The sequence below is a fragment of the Lithobates pipiens genome, unplaced genomic scaffold, assembly GCF_037356315.1.
Source record: "Lithobates pipiens isolate NorthernLeopardFrog02 unplaced genomic scaffold, aLitPip1_a1.2 Scaffold_8, whole genome shotgun sequence".
NCBI classification, from domain to species: Eukaryota; Metazoa; Chordata; class Amphibia; order Anura; family Ranidae; genus Lithobates; species Lithobates pipiens.
Genome location: NW_027507903.1, coordinates 436,006,530 through 436,020,712, shown reverse-complemented (window position 1 = coordinate 436,020,712; position 14,183 = coordinate 436,006,530). Strand labels below are relative to the sequence as shown.

At 43.5% G+C, this 14,183-nt stretch overlaps 1 protein-coding gene across 2 annotated transcripts in view; it reads left to right on the top strand.

Annotated features, from left to right (window-relative positions):
- The window catches only part of PDGFRB (platelet derived growth factor receptor beta), a 213,194-nt gene that overhangs the window by 50,173 nt on the left and 148,838 nt on the right, over positions 1-14,183 (top strand). The window contains exon 2 of one of the 2 annotated variants that reach the window (XM_077474332.1): positions 1,268-1,351. The exons of the other annotated variant lie outside the window; for it this stretch is intronic. The gene's annotated coding sequence lies outside the window, so the exon portion shown is untranslated. The remainder of the gene's footprint in view (positions 1-1,267; positions 1,352-14,183) is intronic. 2 annotated transcript variants of the gene reach the window in all.

The following is a 14,183-nucleotide window of genomic DNA, read 5'->3' as shown; positions in this document are numbered from 1 at the left end:
CATCTGTGTGCTAGTCCGCCGGACTTTTGAAATGAACGGACTTGCCCACACACGGAGTCCAGGTAGACGGGACTGGCAAAGGAAGTCAATGTCGCCACCTCCGCAGGCCCCTTCACTGGTATTGATTTAATGGGGAACCCCTACGCTGAAAAAAGGGCGTGGGGGTCCCCCCCAAAGTCCATACCAGACCCTTATCCGAGCACGCAGCCTGGCCAGTCAGGAAAGGGGGTGGGGAAGAGCGCCACCGTACCAGGCCACATGCCCTCAACATGGGGGGTGGTTTGGGGAAGGGGGGCCCCCTGCAGCAGGGGTCTTTTTCCATCTTCGGGAGTATTCTAGCCAGGCTCCTCCGCTATCTTCTGCTCTTTTACTAGCGGAAAAGCCCGGCAAGACCCCCAAAGTCGGAAGAAGCAAAGAGCGGGACAAGACCCCCGAAGTCGGAAGAAGACCCCCGGACGACGGCGGTGACGAAGGAGAAAGCTGGGCTCTTCCGCTAGTAAACGATCAGTAAAAGAGCAGAAGATAGCGGAGGAGCCTGACCTAGTCCGCTGGAAAAGTCCAGTCATGTGTGGGCGTGTGTGGGCAGGTCCACTCGTTCGGAAAGTCTGAGGACCTCTGCTGTAAAGTACGGCAGCTTGCCCGGACTAAGCCCACCGGATAGTCTGATCATGTGTATGCAGCATTATTGGGTATAACCTAGCTTAGTATACTGTAAGGCAGGCTATAGTTGAGTCCGTTTTGTTTGTTCAACCTGCTAAGCTATTGTATTCTGACATGGGGGGGAAATACACTAATCAGTGTTGTAGGCTATAGCCTCCAGCACAGATTGAGCGGGGAAAATCCATCAGGACGGTTGTACAGAAGTTGATCGATATACTTCTGTACAACCTCTCTGCCCATACATACTGTAGATCAAAAACCCTGCTAAATTGTGATCCATGTATGGGGAGCTTAACAGTTTATTAATAGGTTTGATAACATTTTTTGCTGATGTTGAGTTAAAAAAGTGGGTAACACTGGCTGATAACCATGCAGGGAAAAGCCACCTATTTCTGTCACCTATAGGCACTGGCCTACTGTGCCTAAGAGTAAATCTGACTCTGGAGACTCATCAAATGATAAATGAAAGAAAAGAGCATAAAGTCTAAAAAGCAAGTGATCAATGACAGCTTCCATGTGTGTCCTGATGGATTCTTTTTAAATTCTGTGAAATTTAAAAAACAGCTTCACTAAATCTCCAATGACCCATGGCTTTTCTTTCCTGCAGCTGTCATTCTCTTCCAGTCGAACTCTGAGGAGCTGCGTAATTAATGACTGACACATTACTGAAGTTGCCATAGCACAAAATAAGGTAAGGACTGATACCTGCAGATGGTTAAGGTGCATTTTTAAATTATCAAAATTCACAGCATTTTGCCTCGAGTTTACAGGCAAGAGTTTGCATATGTGTCTTTTTACAAGCTCCTTACATCTTTTATGTGCCTAGCACAGCGGTGTTGGGGGAGACAGGACCAAACCTCTAAACTCTCATCAATATATTTGCAGCTAAATTCACCAAAATTATTGAACACGGTGCAGGGGACGTTGAGAGGAGTCAGAAGACTCTTTATAGTTCTACAAACATGAAATATTCACTTGTTTCTCCAGTTTGTGTACTCCGGTTTCCTCCCACACTCCAAAGACATGCTGGTAGGTTAATTGGCTTCTGTCCAAATTGGCCCTAGTATAGGAATGTGAGTTAGGGACTTCATATTGTAAGATCCTTGAGGGTAGGGACTGATGTAAATGAACAATGTATATGTAAAGCGCTGCGTAAATTGACGGCGCTATATACTGTAAGTACCTTAAAGAGGAGGACCACCTTAAAAAAAATTATTAAAAGTCAGAAGCTACAAATACTGCAGCTGCTGACTTTTAATAAATGGGCACTTACCTGTCCCGGGGTCCAGCGATGTCGGCAGCAGCTGACGAGCAATCGCTCGTCTCTCGGCCCGCCACCATCCTTGTTCAGGGAATCAGGAAGTGAAGCATTGCGGCTTCACTGCCCGGTTCCCTACTGCGCATGCACGACTCGTGCTGTGCATCTCCGCTGGTCCCCGTTGTGGGGACGGGGGGGGGGCATCTGTGGCTAGCTGCGGCTAGCTATTCCCAGAAGTGGGTGCAGATACCTGGATTATACAGGTATCTGCACCCCACTCCCCCCCTGAAAGGTGCCAATTGTGGCACCAGAAAGGGTGAGGAATCCGATGAGCGCAAGTTCCATTATAGGGTGGAACTCCGCTTTAAATAATAATAATAATGTATAGCAGATAGCATGTTGCCTCCTCTAGCACATTCTAGTTGTAGTTTTTATTGTCCTAGATACAAGAGGCTGAGCTTTTACAACAAGACAGCGACAGCATCATTCAAGCGTGCCAGGGGTTGGATGATGCCTAAATATGGCCCTAAATATAGAATGTTTGCTTTTGACATTTGATGTTGCACCGTATAGCTAATGAACAGTCTAATTTTCCATTTAGTTCATTTCCTTCCCTGATCTTTAAAAGGATTTGAGTTACACTCCATGCTGCAAAGCACTATATGCAAATATTTTATCATAGAGATTATTGCATTTCCATGGAAAACACAAGTTCTCAGTAATACTTTTTCATTCAAATTATTTCAGAAGCATCTGATAATCAACTACCAAATATACACAATGAAATGTACTTTGGTTTTCATTCAGGATTTTAGACCCTGTAAGCCAAGGCTTAAACAGTAGAGGGCGCACTACACCTGAAGGCGCTCTCAGCCAAAATGAGCTGCTCCTTAGCAGACGTGTGAGGGTGCCATAAAATCTTAATTAATTGGCACCCCATGCATCAGAAAGCAAGGCACGTTTTTAGGTGAGTGGAACCCAATGGTGCCAAGGTGTGGATTGTAGTCAATAGCGAAAAAGCTGTATATAGCAAGGTAGCAGTATGTAACATGGTAGATTATAGCAGCAGCACAAGCACAATGAGATGCAGTTATCCCAGGCTGTTCCAATAAGCATTGATGGAAGATAGTAGCAAACAAGCTACACACCACTATGAGTTGAGTGCATGTAAAGGCATGTGCATTGATGTGTGATGGCATGCTGCGTTGCTGTCGTTTTTAGCATGTACTGATCGTTAATATGTTTATTTTCTTTTTCTTTTTTTTATTAAGTAAGCTGTAATTGTAAAGAAAACTTCAACTGACTGTTTTAAATCATGCATTTAAGTGGTTGTAAACCTCAGACATGAAATATGAACAAAGCTTACCCCTCTATAGTAAAAAACAAACACAAGAGGATGACTCCACATACCTCCCAACTTTTTGAGATGGGAATGAGGGATACCTATCAGCAAAAGTATGCAGGCATAGGACACACCCCTTGCCACTCCCTCTTAAAGGAGAATTGTACAAAGAAACTAGATTGGTTAATCGTGTGCCAACCAGCACACGCCGATTTATGTTGGCAGAATGGCACTGGCAGGCAAAAGGGCGTACAGGTACATTCCCTTTATGAAGCGGTGTCACGAGCGTGCGCGTGCCCTCCACGGTCTCCGTGACCGTGGGTCCCGCGGACTCAATGTCCACCAGGTGCCCATGATCGTGTCACGAGAGGAAGAAGGGGGAGATGCTTTTGTAAACAAAGCATTACCCTCTTCTGCCTAGTGACAGAACAGTGATCACTGCTCTCTCTCACCGATAGCAGTGATCACTGCCCTGTGTGTTGAAGCCCAGTCCCCTCACAGTGAGAATCACTTCCTAGGACACACCTAACCCCTTCACTGCCCCCCTAGTGGTGAAGCCCTTCACTGTCATTTTCATTTACACAGTAATCAATGCATTTTTATAGCATCGATCGCTGTATAAATGACAATGGTCCCAAAATAGTGTAAAAAATGTCCGATGTGTCCGCCATAATGACGCAGTCCCGATAAAAATCGCTGATCGCCTCCATTACTAATGTAAAAAAAAAAAAAAAATGCCATAAAACTATCCCCTATTTTGTAGAGGCTATAACTTTTGCGCAAACCAATCAATATATGCTTAATGCAATTTTTTTACCAAAAATATGCAGAAGAATACGTATCGGCCTAAACTTAGGAAAAAAAATTATTTTTATATATTTCTGGGGGTTATTTATTATAGCAAAAGTAAAAAATAATGCATTTTTTAAAAAATTGTCGCTATTCTTTTGTTTATAGTGCAAAAAATAAAAACCGCAGAGGTGATCAAATACCACCAAAAGAAAGGTCTACTTGTGGGAAAAAAAGGAAGTCAATTTTGTTTGGGTACAGCATTGCACGACTTTGTCAGTTAAAGTGACGCAGTGCCGAATCGCAAAAAGTGCTCTGGTCAGGAAGGGGGTAAATTCTTCTGAGGCTGAAGTGGTTAAACCCACAAGTGCTTTTTTTTACCACTACTATTCCTTTACATTGACTTTTGGAATTTACAAATGCAGCAATTTAGAAATCAGATGAAAGGTTTAGCGCTGGAAAACACCTTTTGAAAGATAAAAAGTGCATTTTATATATAACTATATAGATCAGACCAAAATGAGGGACAGATGAGGAGGTAAGAGGGACAGAGGGACATTGCTCCAAATCAGGGACAGACCCTCGAAATCAGGGACAGTTGGGAGCTAAGAATCTAGGTGTAGCGATTTATTAAAAAAGCATAAAAGACAATAAAAATAGAAAAGTAAAAGTAGATCAAGGCTTTGTCATAGACCCATATAGACCTCTATAGGATCACCGTGAGGCTGCAGAGATCAGCAGGCACGTCGCTGGTTGAAGCAGGGTTCTTGAAGGAAGTTCAGCTGTCAGACTTCAGGCTGGAACATAAGCATCAGCAGCTTCCAGAAGTGGCAAGATGGCTGCAGCTCCAAACAGCACTTCTCCAGGCTGGGTTATGATATATATATATATAAACTTACCTACTGTCAGTTTATATCAGTTTATATTTACTAAAATAATTGCATTTTCATGTTCTGTGTACTGTGGCAGACCAAATATAGCAGTGGTCACTAAATGGCGGACCGCGGTCCATACACGGTCCAAATGACAGTCCTGTACGGACCGTGGCTCCACCATTTAGCAACCTGGGTGGTATACTCCTTCCCCCGTCGCCAGCACAGCACTCATCTTTTCCAGCAGATAGAAGGCAGGAGGCACTTCATGTTCGGGCAGAAGGCAGGAGCTGCCCAATTTATCATGTTAACAGGCATGTGATTGGCTGCTAGGATCGCCTTGTATCCTAGCACCAAATCACTGGCTTGTTAACTAGAAAAGTTGGGCAACTCCCGCCCTCTGCCTGACAAGGTAATATTGAAAAGGAGAGGACAGTTGTGATTGAGAGGGGATATGTGATGTAAGGGAAGGGAAATTCACTTAAAGGGGGCTAGAGTGCAAGTAAGGGAAGCTGTAAAGAGGACTGGGGTGCAAAGAAGTGCGCTTGTGAAGGGAACTGAGGTGCAAGTAAGGGGCTGTGAAGGTCACTGGGGTGCAAGTAAGGGGGCTGTAAAAGGGGCTGGTGTGCAACAAAGAGGCGACTTGAAGGGGTCTGGGGTGCAAGTAAGGGGTAGGGACTGTGAAGGGGACCTGGATACAAGCAAGGGGGCTGTAAAGGGGACTGGGGTGCAAGGAAATAGGACTGTGAGGTGGACTGTGATTAAAGTAAGGGGGTTGTGAAGGGGACTGGGGTGCGAGGAAGGGGTTTGTGATGTGAAGGATTGACAGAGGACACCAATGTGAAGGGTAGGGGGACTGTGATATGAGGTGGGGCTGAGGACACTGATGTCAAAGGGGGAGGTCTGTGATATAAGGAGGAGGACTGTGGTATGAAGAGGGGACAGAGGACATTGAAGTAAAGGATGGACTGTGATGAAAAGGCGGACTGTATTGCAAATGGGGTGCTGTGAAGTAAAAATGGCGCTGTTATATAAAGGGGGCTGTATTTTAAAAGGGGTAATGTAAAGGGGGTGCTGTGATGTAAAGGGGGCACTGTATTGTAAAGGCGGTGCTGGGATGTAAAGAGGGAGTTCTGCAATGTAAAAGGGGGTGCTGTGATGTAAAGGGGGTTGCTGTGATGTAAAGGGGGCACTGTATTGTAAAGGTGGTGCTGGGATGTAAAGAGGAAGTTCTGCAATGTAAAAGGTGGTCCTTTGATGTAAAGAGGGAGTTCTGCAATGTAAAAGGGGGTGCTGTGATGTAAAGATGGGACTGTGATGTGAAGGGGGCTGTGATGTAAAGGGGAGGACTGATGACACTGATGTAATAGGGGAAACTGTAATGTAAGGTGGTGGATTGATATGAACAATCCGAGTCATAGCACAAACATGAGATTCGGACTTCTTCTGGATGAAAATTTGAATGACTGGACCCCAGACATATAGTGAATGCAGGGTCCTGGGTTTAGTAACACATTAAGCTTACAACGATAGTGTCTTATCTTATCTCCCTGAAATTCTTGGTTCCATGCACACTGGGCTTAAAAAAAACCCATCATATAGATTGTTTTTGTACACAGTTAGGCCCCTTTCACACATGCAGACATTATGTCCGTATTTCATCCATCCTTTTGCGGATGAAATACGGACATATATGCATTCCTATGGGATAGCAGGTGTCAGCAGATGAACATATCGTCCGCCTCCGCAATTGTCCGATTCTGCAGATGGAGGAAAATCCTATTTTTCTATTCGTCTGCAGAGTGGATCGGATGAACACGGACAGACGGTCCATGCTCATCCGATCCCCCATAGAGGAGAGTGGAGAGCTGACAGGGCGGTCCCTGCTACCTGTTATCCGCCAGCTCAGCGGGGACAACGGAACAATCCCCGCTGAGCAAGCGGATCATCACGGGGCGGATCTATCCCGTGTGAAAGGGGCATTAAGGTGAGTTTAGGAGAGTTTAGCTGCCAGAGTTTTTTTGCCAGAAAGCCCCAATCAAAAACGCAAACCAGAAGTTTTTTTTCCCTGCCTCTAAATGCTGAGCTTAAAATATGCCTCTGAACTTTCTAATGTGTATGGACACCTAGGATAACAGTGAGCTGCTTCTACAGGCCAAACACAAAACTCCTGTAGAAACAAGGATTTTTAAACCAGTGTGCATGGATACTTTTTCATCATGAAATTTAGCACTGTAAAGCTTCTATAAGCCTTCCTCTTTAACTGAGCCAAGACATACAATCAATGCTGGAAATGTACATATTTCAAATGAAGAAAGTGACATATAGTTTTTAACCACTTGCTTACTGGTCACCTAAACCCCCCTCCTGCCCAGACCAATTTTCAGCTTTTAGTGCTGTCACTCTTTGAATGAGAATTGCGTAGTCATACAACTCTGTACCCAAATGATTTTTTTTCCTTTTTTCCCCACAAATAGAGCTTTCTTTTGGTGGTATTTGATCACCTCTGGGGTTTTTATTTTTTGTTAAAACAACTAAAGATAAAATACAAAACCGTTTTTAATTAAATTTTTTTTTAATTTTCTCCTTCATTGATGTATGCTGATGAGGCTACACTGATGGGCACTGATAGGCTGCACTGATGGGCACCGGTAGGCTGCATTGATGGGCACTGATAAGACGGCACTGATGGACACTAATAGGCGGCACTGGTGGGCACTGAGAGGTGGCACTGATGGGTGGCACTGAAGGGCATTGATAGGTGGCCCTGAAGGGCACTAATAGGTAGCACTGATGGGCACTGATGGGTGGCAGTGATGGGCAGTGATCGGCACTGGTAGGCGACTGCTAGGTGGCACTGATTGGGTTGGGCTTCAACAAAATGGCATCCTCCAGCCAGAAGAAACAGAAGCAATACTGGAAGCAATTTACAGCACATACTAGTTATAATTATTAATATGGAATGTATTTTCATTTTGTTAAAGAACATTAATGGTCATAAAACTGTTATGGCTAAATTCTGCTTTTTATAAAATATATATTGATCAATACATACCAGCACATCCAGTGTGAATGTATACAGTATTTAATGCCAGTAATCAGACTGATGATAGTTATATATAACAGCTATCGCTATATATGTCTATCGCATGCAAGCCCATAGATCTAAATGGGCCTGAAAACGTCACTTCACTGCTAATCTGCACATTTCTTTGGGGTCATTGACTCAGAAAACATTGAATCCGCCGTCTCAGCATGACAGGCAGGAAGCTGTTGTTAACAGAAAGATAGGTCAGCAAAGGCATCCTCTATATTTCTGTCTGCATGGGCTTTCGTTACATTTTTTATATGTACTGGAAAAAAAAGCCAGCTGGATCCTGATTGGTTACTGATTGGATCCTCTTAAATTGATAAAACAAAAGAAGCAAGGAACATAGGGAAACTGTCCAAATTTCGAGGGAGGATTTCCATACGCCCATAGAAGCAGAAACACTGGGTTCCTTCCTCAGGGTGCTGAGCGGGCAGTGTTCTATCCAAGGTTACAAGGAGGTCAGCCAATGCATAGAATAGCTGCCACCTGTAACAATATACACTTGCATTTTTCACGTTGTCTTTACAGATGTTTTTAATGAAATCTGAAACTTTTTTTTTTTATTCCATTTTAAATCTTTATTTGTAAAGTGAAGACAGTTTGACAGGTAGTTATCTATGTATACCACACTTAAAGAGGAGCTGCACCTAAAAAAAAATATTAAAAGCCAGCAGCTACTAATATTGCAGCTGCTGACTTTTAATAAAATCACACTTACCTGTCCCAGGTTCCAGCGATGCCATCCACTGTCAGGGAATCGGGAAGTGAAGCATGACGGCTTCACTGCCCGGTTCCCTACCGCGCATGCGCGAGTCGCGCTGCGCGTCTCTTATGGTCCCCCGCTGTGTCTCTGGGAACTGTGTGTTTCCCAGAACACAACGGGGGGGGGGGGGCGGGGCGTCTGCGGGGGTTCTGCGGCGGTCTGGCCAGAAGTGTGTGCAGTTACCTGGATTATCCAGGTAACTGCACCCCCCTCCCCCCCGAAAGGTGCCGATTGTGGCACCGGAGGGGGGGAGGGATCAGAATAGCGGAACTTCCCCTTTAGGTTGAAGAACCGCTTTAAAGAAACCTATAAGTAGGTATTTTTTTCAGTTTTTTAAATTAAAGAGTAGGGAAGATATTTTTGTTAAAGTGGACATATTAAGTAACCACTATGTCCACAAAATAAGCTTAAATCATGGTCAATTTTACTTTTAAAAATCATACAATAGTTCCCCCAAAAGCCTTCCATATTCCAATAAAACATTTCAAATCATTGAATATTCAATAATTATAGATTAAATAAATAATAATACGTTTACACAGCTGGCCTAGATAGGACAGACCCATGTACTATCCCCACACACCCCTCCGATATAGGATATATAGCTAGTGCATAAATAACATAAAATTGCAACAACAGGTCAATAATAATAATAATAATATCTCATAGGCTAGATTGTATAATTGTATAATCAGTATATGAAAATTCTGAAATACCCAGCTAAGGAACAGTTACACATTTGTTAGTATATAAATATAGGGATAGCACAGTGGCATAATGGTCCGCACATCTGTCTTGCCGGACTGGGGTCCTTGGTTTGAATCTAAAGCTGGCCATAGACAGTACGGATCCCTGCTGAGCAAGCTGAGATTTGAAACCATATACAGTATGAGCAAGCTGAATATACCAAAGCTGATGGATCAATCAACTTGGGTGCAACTAGCCTGTCGGATTTATCATTCGAATATTGCCAGCGGCTATAGCAATAATCCCTGCGTGTTCTCCCAGCTGGGACCGCACCCCTCTGCCCCACCACCAGTAGAACACAATAGCTCCGCAGGAGGAATTTCCCCATCAACACAGTGTCATGGTTGCCGGAAAGAAAATTGCTCCATCTATTGCCGGTTTAAGCAAAGATACTAATTGCATGATGTTTGCATAGTCACCCTGTGCTTGCGTAGGTTTCCTCCAGGTACTCTGGTTTCTTCCCATGACCTGAACAATACAATAGAATATTGGTTTCTGTCTAAATGGACCCTAGTAAACATGTACAAATTGTTTATGCACAATGAAAATGTGTTATCAAATTCTGCATGCCAATTGCAGACCAAGGGGAGGGTTGAGGAAAGACCTGGTGACATACCTTGTAAAAAATGTTTCAAGAAAAATGTATGGAAAAAAAGGATTCCATGCATATCAGCCATGGTGCCCAGGGAGCTGGCCAAGAATGGCTATATATAGTATATACCCATATAAACTATGTATGTGTGTATATACAGTATCTCACAAAAGTGAGTACACCCCTCACATTTTTGTAAATATTTTATTATATCTTTTCATGTGACAACACTAAAGAAACGACACGTTTCTACAATGTAAAGTAGTGAATGTACAGCTTGTATAACAGTGTAAATTTGCTGTCCCTTCAAAATAACTCAACACACATCCATTAATGTCTAAACCGCTGGCAACCAAAGTGAGTACACCCCTAATTGAAAATGTCCAAATTGGGCCCAAAGTGTCAATATTTTGTGTGGCCACCATTATTTTCCAGCACTGCCTTAATCCTCTTGGCCATGGAGTTCACCAGAGTTTCACAGGTTGCCACTGGAGTCCTCTTCCACTCTTCCATGGCAACATCACGGAGCTGATGGATTTTAGAGACCTTGCGCTCCTCCACCTCCTGTTTGAGGATGCCCCACAGATGCTCAATAGGGTTTGGGTCTGGAGACATGTTTTTCCAGTCGATCACCTTTACCCTCAGATCCTTTAGCAAGGCAGTGGTCATCTTGGAGGCATATTTATGGTTGTTATCATGTTGGAATACTGCCCTGTGGCCCAGTCTCTGAAGGGAGGGGATCATATGTGGCTTCAGTATGTCACAGTACAGTTTGGCATTCATGGTTCCCTCAATGAACTGTAGCTCCCCAGTGCCGGCAGCACTCATGCAGCCCCAGAGCATGACACTACAACCACCATGCTTGACTGTAGGCAAGACACACTTGTCTTTGTACTCCTCACCTGGTTGCTACCACACAGGCTTGACACCATCTGAACCAAATAAGTTTATCTTGGTCTCATGAGACCACAGGACATGGTTCTAGTAATCCATGTCCTTAGTCTGCTTGTCTTCAGCAAACTGTTTGCAAACTTTCTTGTGCATCATCTTTAGAAGAGGCTTCCTTCTGGGAAGACAGCCATGCAGACCAATTTGATGCAGTGTGCAGCGTATTGTCTGAGCACTGACAGGCTGACTCCTCACCCCTTCAACACCTGCAGCAATGCGGGCAGCACCCATACATCTATTTCCCAAAGACAACCTCTGGATATGACGCTAAGCACATGCACTCAACTTCTTTGGTCGACCATGGTGAGGTCTGTTCTGAGTGGGACCTGTCCTATTAAACCGCTGTATGGTCTTGGCCACCATGCTGCAGCTCAGTTTCAGGGTCTTGCCAATCTTCTTATAGCCTATGCCATCTTTACGTAGAGCAACAATTCTTTTTTTCAGATCCTCAGAGAGTTCTTTGCCATGAGGTTCCATGTTGAACTTCTAGTGACCAGTATGAGAAAGTGAGAGCGATAACAAGAAATTCAACACACCTGCTCCCCATTCACACCTGAAACCTTGTAACACTAACGAGTCACATGACACTGGGGAGGGAAAATGGCTTCATGGGCCCAATTTTGACATTTTCACTTAGGGGTGTACTCACTTTTGTTGCCAGCGATTTAGACATTAATGGCTGTGTGTTGAGTTTTTTTGAGGGGACAGCAAATTTATACAAGCCGTGCACTCACTACTACATTGTAGCAAAGTGTAATTTCTTCAGTGTTGTCGCATGAAAAGATATAAAAAAATATTAAAAAGAAATGTGAGTGGTGTACTCATGTTTGTGAGATACTGTATATATACTACCTACTAACTTGAGAATTATAAAGAGGAGAGCAAAACTTTAATGTAAGTAGTGTAATAGAGAAGAAGCACATTAGCACAAGAGTGGGTAAGAAAAACTGTCAAGTGATGGAAAAATGTAGCGTCTTAGGGGATATGGCTTGGGAAAAGCAATGCGTAGGATTGACCCTATGCCTTACGTGGTGTGACCATCATTTTGTCAGGGGCCATGGTCCCTACTGCATATCTCACATCATCATAGGTTTTTCCACTTCATTACTGAGTAAACCCAAAGGACTTCATGTACCACAGAGGAAAAGAGATGTGGTTAATTTCCATTATTTTACAAAGGTTGCATTGACTTAATGGTGGGAACCTAATGTGGGAAAATATGCTTAGTGCAAACAGTTCTTCAAAAACACTCATATGTTTCCTTAATTGAGTAAATGATCCCTCCAAATAGTTTTGCTGCCATATACCGTTATCTTGCTGGCCTGAGAGCACCTCACTTTTTTGCTGTCTAAATGTTCGTTGCTGAGCAGCACGAGAAAATGCACCATAAAAATAGCTGAAGTAATAGAGTAATTAGTGTTTCTGCAAACAGCCAGGTAATCCCTTGTTTTCCATCTTATTGGAAATGTACTCACACATCTCAGAATGCTAATACTGCATTTCCATTACCCAGAATTCTCAGCGTCCTGTGGTTGCTATTGCTTGGTCTTACCATTATGGTTTTAAGTCTGTAAACAAAAAATTATTTATGAAGACGCAAGTCATGGTTGAGTTAGGTGACTTGAGTGCAAGGCTTTCAATGTAGGGCTTTGTTTAGTTTTTAACATCAAATTGACTAAACTTCACCATGAAAACCTTCATGTACAACCACCTTATTCATAGCTGTAGCAATAAGATTAGTGGTTGGTCAAAATGAACAACATTCTGCCAAAAATGAGTGGCATACAGACAGTCAAAATCTTGTCAGCCAGGCCTGCCCATGTATGCCACCCTCTCCATTCAGTCCTATGAAAAGTTTGTACTCTATGCTCAGGGAGAAGTTACTATAAGACTGCAGTTACCATTTAAAATTGGACTCCAGGCAGATATAAATGACACAAATTAAAGTGGTTGTAAACCTTAGCAGACCACTTTTCGCTACAGGTAAGCCTATAATAAGGCTTTCCTATAGCTACCCAGGATATCTCATAAACCTGCATGGTTTAGGAGATATTCCCTGTATTTGCATGTGCCGATGTCATCGGCACATGCGCACTGATACAAACTGAAGCAATGACACGTATGTGCCGTTGCTTCAGTGAGTGTACCGTTACTGCGCGCATGCATGGGAGTGAAGTCATCGTGGGCTCCGGCTAATCACAGTGCCGGAGCCGCGTTACCCGGAATTAACCCCCAGGAGTGATGTCACCGGCCAGTGTTGTGCATGGGCACCGCAGCGAGGGCTTCGATCTCAGGTGAGTATTACATAATGAGCTAATATGCTATGCATACTGGCTCATTATGCCTTTGTCTTGCAGGTGTTTGTTTGTTTGTTTGTTTTTTTAATGGGTTTACAACCTCTTTAGTGCAGCTCTGTAATCCTTAATACATAATTTAACTGGAATAGGATTTTATTATTATGATGATGATTATTATAAGCTATTAAAACAAAATCTTGGGTTAAAGGAGAAGATTGGGGTAAAAAAAAAAAAAAAAACACACACGCTCACTTCCATGCTGCACCATCAGGGTAATGCTGTAGCTGTCTCCTGCTGGCTCTGAGCTTGAGAACTGAGCAGATGACCAGTGATTGCTCAGTTCTTGAACTTCTCAGAGAGGAGAGCAGTGACTGTCAGTCATCGCTCTCTCCTCTGTCCCTCCAATGCTCACCAGAGCACCGGTCTAGAGAAGGGACAAGTGCAGTTCAATTCGACTCTCAGCTGCATGCTAATATCTGGAGCCAGTTGTCTTTGAGGCAGCTGGGTGGATCATGACAATATGGATCCTTCTAGAGCAGTGGTCTCCAAACTGTAGCCCTTTGCTTGCCTTTATCTGGCCCTTGGGACACTGTTCCTCTCATTGATAAAATATATTATTTCTCTCACTGACACCAACTATGGGGCACCCTGTGCAACTCTCCCTTCAAGAAATTCTCACTGGTCCTTGGTAATCTCTATTGGACTCTCAAGAATACAAGTAACGATCTGTATCTGATAAGGGTTCCTTCCAATGTGCTACTTCAGACTTGAATCCAGCGTAATGCACATTAGCTGCTGGTAGTTTCAAAAATACATGGAAAAAA